At 47.4% G+C, this 7152-nt stretch overlaps 1 protein-coding gene across 1 annotated transcript in view; it reads right to left on the reverse strand.

Annotated features, from left to right (window-relative positions):
- Positions 1-3915, reverse strand: part of DGKI (diacylglycerol kinase iota) — a 203494-nt gene extending 199579 nt beyond the window's left edge. Inside the window, exon 1 of the mRNA XM_053978149.1 lies at positions 3763-3915. The gene's annotated coding sequence lies outside the window, so the exon portion shown is untranslated. The remainder of the gene's footprint in view (positions 1-3762) is intronic.
- Between the last annotated feature and the right edge of the window lie 3237 nt (positions 3916-7152).

Genomic DNA, 7152 nt, shown 5'->3' on the forward strand with positions numbered 1-7152 from the left:
CCTTAGCTTTTTATTGTATATTTATTGTATATTCTTACTAAGCATCCATCTTTGGTACAATCTGAATTTCTCTTTATATCAAGAATTACTTCAGGAAAGCAACTTTAACCTCTACTTAATCTAAAAGACACCACAAGGTTCCTCACAAACTTTGCAATGACAAAATAATAAAAATTAAAGGGAGAAAAAAATTTACCCCACACCTTTCTGTTCCAATATCTTGTAAATATTCTGCTGGGTCTAGAAATGTATGGGGTAAATACTATTCTGAGAACCAAACTGTAAAAAGCATTTCTCTCTGGCAGATGTACATATTTAATTCACTTTTCAGTTTTCATTTGCCAATCTTTTCACAGAGGGCGGGAAACCGAACTTTTGGTTTTATCAGTTTATTAAAAAAAAAAAAAAAAAAGAAGAAGTAGTTTTTCATTTTGTGAGCCAATATTTCAGATTTTCAGCAGAAGAGCCAAAACATCGTTAAGATATTTAACTCCATATCTTCAGGGTAAAAAATAAATTAGGGCTAAGAATTGCTGCTTAGCTGTTGGCATCCTGATATCAGCATCCAACCATTGAGTGGGTCAGCCTCGTTTAAGAGATGAAAAAAGATTTCTCCCTGAAAAGGGAGATTTCTCTGGTTGTCACTCGGTCTGCACAGCAACAGGTGCTGCAAGAGACCCCTCAGCAAGGGATCGAAGGTTCTGTTTGAAGCCCCCCGTCCCCTCTGTCTGCCCCGGCGGCTCCCCCGGCTGATCCCGGTCCTGGCAGGCAGGAACAGCGCTGGGAGCAAAAGAAGATCCGCTCAAGGGATCTTCCAGCGCACGGACACGAGCACAGCCCCACTCTGAAGCCATTAGCTCCTGCAAAACACGGGAGAGTGGCACATCCCCACCGTGCGTGTGTCCCCAGTTAGAGCACAGCGAGCAGATCTGCTCCGAGCAGAGCTCCTAGGGTGGACAACGAGCTCTGCGGACTGCCAGGTGCAAGGTGGATATGGCTGGGAGCATGGCACGGTCGTGGGAATTCTCAAACTCCCCACGAGGCATACCTGTGTTATTTAAAGCAAGTTTTTGCTCCTGCTGGTTTGACTGGGGGACAAACACGCCTATGTTGGTATTTGCTACACAAAATTATGACGTATTTAATACAGCAGCTCCTGCATTTCAAGCTATAGGCCACATCAGTACAAAACATTGATTTCTGAACAAGTTACTCATAGTTTTGGTACAATTCTAGATAAATTAACAAGTTATTTGCATGCAACAACAACGTCAGCTAATTAGAGATGAGGATATTTGCTGTTTAACAACAAATTTAAAAAGAACATCATACTTTAGGCCCAGATTCAGGCAAACTGTAGTTTAATAACATTGGCACAGCAGAAGTTTTCCTTCCTTTTTACCCCTGTAACAATACCCTGACCTCCCATTTCACTCCTTCAACTGCCACCAATAGATTTATTCTCTTATATGCATTTTCATACACCTTTATTATTTTAAGCAAGTTCCAACTGTTGGGGTTATTTCCTGAATGTATAAAAACAGCTCTACAGGTGTATATGGCAATATAATGCACCTGCATAGAGAGCCCTAAATGAGCTGTTTGAAAGGCTCTATGAAGCTTGAATAATTTCTATTGTGCCAGTGGGTAAGGGAGTCCAAGTGCCAATGTAAATAGGTTTTCCTGGACCTAATATAGCCATTTACATTCGCAAATGTATTTCAGCACCATAATTTACTGAGGGAAATGGTAGCAATTTAAAGAGACTGAGGTTACAGGGTGTGGAGAACTCAGTGGAGGCCCTCTGCGGAAGTTTTATACTCTTCTATCTATCCAGATTGTTCTCATTATGGATAAATGATAAAGGAAATATTATCTATAGGAAACCAGCCGTAAATGAGGAAAAGGTGTGGAAATCCACAGGTGCAAAGAAAATGTACTTTCTTGCACCCTTCTTAAGTCAAGTAGAATGACTGATATGCATCAAGAGATACTTAAGAAAAGGCTTTCAAAGTCCAGGACTTGTTACATGCTTGCATAGACAAAGGAGAGAAGAAGGAGGGGAAAAAAACCCTACATTTCCTCCTAAAAGCATCTAATATGAAACCCTTACAAATATTGACCATGCAGAAAACTTCAAGAATACCCACAATATTAACACATTTCTCGACAACCTAGACAGCAGAACATTAGAAACAGATTTTACTATCTCCACTTCCCTATCCCCATACCATCCCCAAAAAAGGCAGAAGACTTATTTCAAACTCCTTTCTTTCTGTCCCAAGAGCAAACACATGAGCAAACCTGTCTTGTTAGCAGCCACTTTATTTCAGCAGCTCACTGCAGACTTTGCCTTTACCTGCAACGGATTTACCCCTAAATGGCACAAGCTAAGAAAATTGTCAGGGTAGAGATGCAAAAGTACCAAAGAGCCTACTGATGCAATGTTTGTTTCAGAGGTATTCAGTAAGTTTTCATTTTCACATCGCTCACCTTACTGAGCCTAGGATGAATCATCCCAAACTTCACACACTGCTGGGACCAACAGCCCATGATGGGGAATGTGTCTCTGCACACATCAAGCATTATATGAAACTGCAGCTATGAAGAGTGTTTAATTACATCATCTTTAAGCTCTGCCACATGCAGAGCTTAGACCAGCTCCTAAGTTATCCCAGCTGTAAATTGACAGCACATTAAGCATCCCCAAGGCTGGGGAGAGTCTTCAGCTAATTTACCTGTGGCTAGAGACACCCTTTTCTTGCAGTGACAAGTAACAGCTCTGTATTTTCTGTCCTCCCAGCTGAGAGGGCTCATCCCTAAGCACACTAGAACATTAGACACTGATGGTGTGCTGCCTCCACAGGGGCTCTGCAACTAGAATTAGGTAAGACTCAAAAACTTTTTGGCATGGACCTTCTCAGACAGCAATCAGTTTTGGCAGTTGCTGGCAATTAGCAGCTCCTAGCTGGTAACAGAAGAGCAGACAAGCCCCAGCGACGGCCCCTTCACGCAGGTGTATTTACAAGAGGAACAAAGACATTTATTTGACATCAGGCACATGAAGCAAACGCATAGGCATAAAAAACAGAAGACCCTGATTATGAAAGTGACGTCCTGCTCAGGTCATAGCAGGGCCTATGGCACCCGGTGGCTGTCTGCTGGTGGCCCCCAGCCCGCAGCCACATTTGAGGTGCCAGGCACAGCAGCCCCCCTATCTTATCAGCCGCTGGGGCTTATGCAACGGCGACCGGCGCGGGTGCGGAACAGGCAGGGAGGGGACACAGCACTCCGGGAGAATTCCCACAGACAAACCCATCCCGGGAGCAGCGGTGCCGCCAGAAAGGCTTTTCCCATTCCCTAAACGAGCGTTTGGAGGCGCCGGGATCACAGGCGGCTGTGTTTTCACTGAAAAGGGCAAGCCCTAATCCCTAACCAGCCGGGCAAGAGCCCCAACTCTGGCTCGGAGTAACTCTGAAGTTCACCCACATTCCCTGTCACGCTCCTCATGTCCCCTGGCGCTGCCGCGCCGGAGAAGCGCCCTAAACCTGACGGCAGCAGCAGGGCTGAGAGCCGGTCGCTCGCTAGCTTAAGGGAATGCAGATCTGGGAGAGCTTTCAGACTTCGGAATGAAGAGGAAGCCTCTTAGGTGTCAGGCGGGTCCGGCGGTGTTGCCCTCACACCGCTGCCTGGCCGCAGCACCACCGGACTCGCCTGCCGCTTCCCCACCCATCGAGAGGCGCCCGCCCGGCCGGCACCCACCTGTAGGACACCTGCTTCCTGAAGGTGAGGCTCCGCAGCTTCTCCTCCAGCGACTCGTCCGCCGCTGACAGCCCCTGCTCCTCCGGGATCCCGGCGGCGCCCGCCGCCTCCCCGCCACCCTCGGCCCCCCGGCAGCCGCCGCCGCCCGCCGCCCCCGTCTCCTCCCCGCCGGCCGCGGCGGGGGGGTTCATTGCGGCGGGGCAGCGGGGCTGAGAAGGAGGAGGAGGCGGGGGTAGGGGAGGGCCGGCCGGCGGCTGCAGGCGCTGGGGGGCGGCGGCGGCGGCCGGGGGACCGCAGCTCCCGGGGCCGCGGGGCGCGCTGCGAGCCGCGGCGGCTGCAAATGGCAGCGCGACCGCGCAGCATCCATCGGCGGCCGCACTGCAGCGAGGCATTGTGGGAAACTCCTGGCCTGCCACGCCCCCCACCACGCTCCGCCGGCCGCTGGCCAATGGCAGCGCCGCGCCCCCGCCGCGCCCCCGCGGCCGCGCCCCGCCCCGCGGCCGCGCCCCGCGTTCCCCTGCAAACACCTTCCCGAGCCAGCACAGGTGCCCCGGGGCACCCAGCGCTGCCCTCGTCTTCTTACACCCGCGCTTGCTCGTCTGCCAATTGCTTCCAATCTGTTCCCCCGGTGATCTCAGTTTGGTGCACTCAGAATCAAAGCACCCAGCGGCAAAGAGTCTTCTGACAAGCATCACGGTGCCCCTTCGTAAAGTTACTGTACTCCCACCTTGTTCCTTGCTTCTCCCTTTTCTTCATTAGGGGACACTAAGGAAAATTTCACAGGAAAGCGTCAGCATGTTTCAGCACAAGAGTGCTGACAGTGACAATAAGATTAAAAAGTACAGAAAAGGTTGAGGTCCGTGGCTATACAGAAATTATTGCAGGAATTATGCACAGACAGTGCTTTGTTTTCAGTATGTGAAAGTTCCCTGAGGTAATGCAATCCAAAATAGAAAGACATAAAATAAATAAATAAAAAAAATCCCATGAACAATTATGCTTATTTATACAGAGAAAGCAAACCCTACAGGAGGAGATTTCAGAATCTCCTCTGCTCCCTAAGCAGCCTTGCCTCTTCTGTGTGAACCCTATGCCAGTCAGGTTCATGACAGTCAACAGATTCCTTACACCTGATCCTCACTCCTTTCCAATACCATTCCCAGATTACTTTTAATTACTATTGAAGCACATAAAGCATAATATAGCAATGTAGAACCCTTGCTTATTAGAAGCAAAACTAAGGTTCTTATGCAGGACTGTAAAAGGAAGGTCTGGATCCTCCTCTGAGCTGTGTGCAGAGAGATCTACAAACCAGCATGGAGCTCTACTGGAACCACTGGTCCTTTTCCATTGAGAGCTGGGACCTCAGCTGGAAAGTCTCTGGTTAACTCCCAAGGAAATCAGCAGCGAATGTTGCTTGTGACAGCATTCAGTCTAAGATCATGTGACAAATATATTTTTTGCAGAACCAAACTAAACCAACTTGGGGCGGACCTGTCAAAGAGCAGTTCAGAGCCAGCCCAAAAGTCAGCTTCAAGGATGGGGAGTGGCACCATAAGTCCCTCTCTTATCAGTGCTACTTTTGAGGTTTTGCCATTCGTGAAAATTGTGTGGCCTGTCGCTATGAGAAGATGCCAATGACATGTGCTAAAAAACTGTAACTGCAAATTAATTTTGCACTTGGAGAGCAGAACACTGTGCATCATCTCACAGCTTTATTCTCCCAGCCTTTGGTCCACATGAGAACAGCTCTGTGGCCTGTGCCCCAGCTAATGACTCCACCTCCTGCAGAGCATCTGGAGCAAAGCCTAACAACTAATCAGGATTTCCTACCCCCTCTCCAGTGAACATCCATGCCACTGAGCCACCTCCTTCAGCACAAGCCCTCCTGTAGCTCCTGCTTGTCAATAACCCTTTTATCCAGATGACCAAATTTACACTCTGCTCTGGGATTACCTATTTTTTCCTCTGACTGATGCAATTTGCATGACTCATTTGCAACATGAAGAGCTAAATTGACTGCCTTTTTTCTGAATATGAGCAATTATGAGAGAGTCTGAGGCTCGTGAAGGAAAGCCCTGCTTACGCTATTACACCTGTGGTGTAGCTGTCAGCCCTTGTGGGTACAGGAAGGCAGAAACTTTGTAGGAGTATCATGTTTGCTCCAAGGTGTGGCTGCAGACATACCACTGGGCCAGGAGGGAAAGGATGAGCACAAAAATAGATTTTTAGCAGGTTTTGCCAGTATATGGGATTATCATGCTAACAAAAAATCCGAACTCCCAGGTCTGGGTTCTCATCTCTTAAGCGCTGTCAAGTTAAATGGGGCAGCTCACACCACTCTGTGGTGCCTCCCCTGATTGTCTGGGAGAGCTGACAAGGTTCAGCAGGTGGGGGGCTCTTTTTCCTGCGTGGAAACTTCTCACCATACTGCATGCCATGAATAGCAGGGTGGATGGTGGGAATGAGAGAGGAACTGCAGCAAAAGGAGGGATTTCAGCCTTTTGGAGTAATGCCAAGGGAAGGTTTATTTCATTACTCACATGCCTGTAAAATCCCATTTTGAACACTCCAGTGTGCACAGACTGTGTGTACTGCAGTAAGTTTTCTTTTGAGCAGGAGGGACTGAAAATTCTTTTTCTAATAGAAAAGAGATGGATATATTAAAAAGGGGATTGGGGAAGAAAAGGATGAGGCAACCTTACTTGTTCAATGTGCCAGCCTAGCCAGTGAGAAGTCAGTCTACTTTAAATGCTCCATATTCCTTAAGTCCACACAAAATTCATCCCCAGGTTAGCCCCCAACATTCAACTTTCAGGAAAAAAATACAAACCATATAAAAATAAATTTATACACACAGACATGTGTATGCATGTATTTGCATCTCCTCCAATTGTAAATGTTTTTTTAATGTTACATAAGTGACCAGCTTCCCTTTCCAAATCCAATGTTGATAGATTGGATCCACCCACAACAACATTCACTTTTGGTCAACATTTGAAGGTCTAGTGGAGCACTGCTCATCCATTGTGAAACTGAGGGATGTTGAGGCTCAGCAAGGAGGGACCCACCTCAGCTGAGCAGATCAAGCACAGATTTTTACCAAAGAGGTTTAAAAAGAGGGCTAACCAGACCCTAAGCATTTCTTTAGACAGAGAAAATGAGACAATCCAACAGTCATGGACTTATTCTTATCCTCCCTCAGCTGTGCCACAGCAAAGATAGGGGCCAGAACTTGTAATTTCCTCCTTACGAGAGAAACACAAAATAGTAATTTTATAGCAATGTATAGAACTCGTGCAAACACAGCGTAAGACTAATTTAATAATGAAAGTGTAACCATTTGAAGCCCACAAAGAGACAACACCAAGAAAATGAGAAATCAAATAA

The sequence above is a fragment of the Vidua macroura genome, chromosome 5 (assembly GCF_024509145.1).
Source record: "Vidua macroura isolate BioBank_ID:100142 chromosome 5, ASM2450914v1, whole genome shotgun sequence".
Lineage (NCBI taxonomy): Eukaryota > Metazoa > Chordata > Aves > Passeriformes > Viduidae > Vidua > Vidua macroura.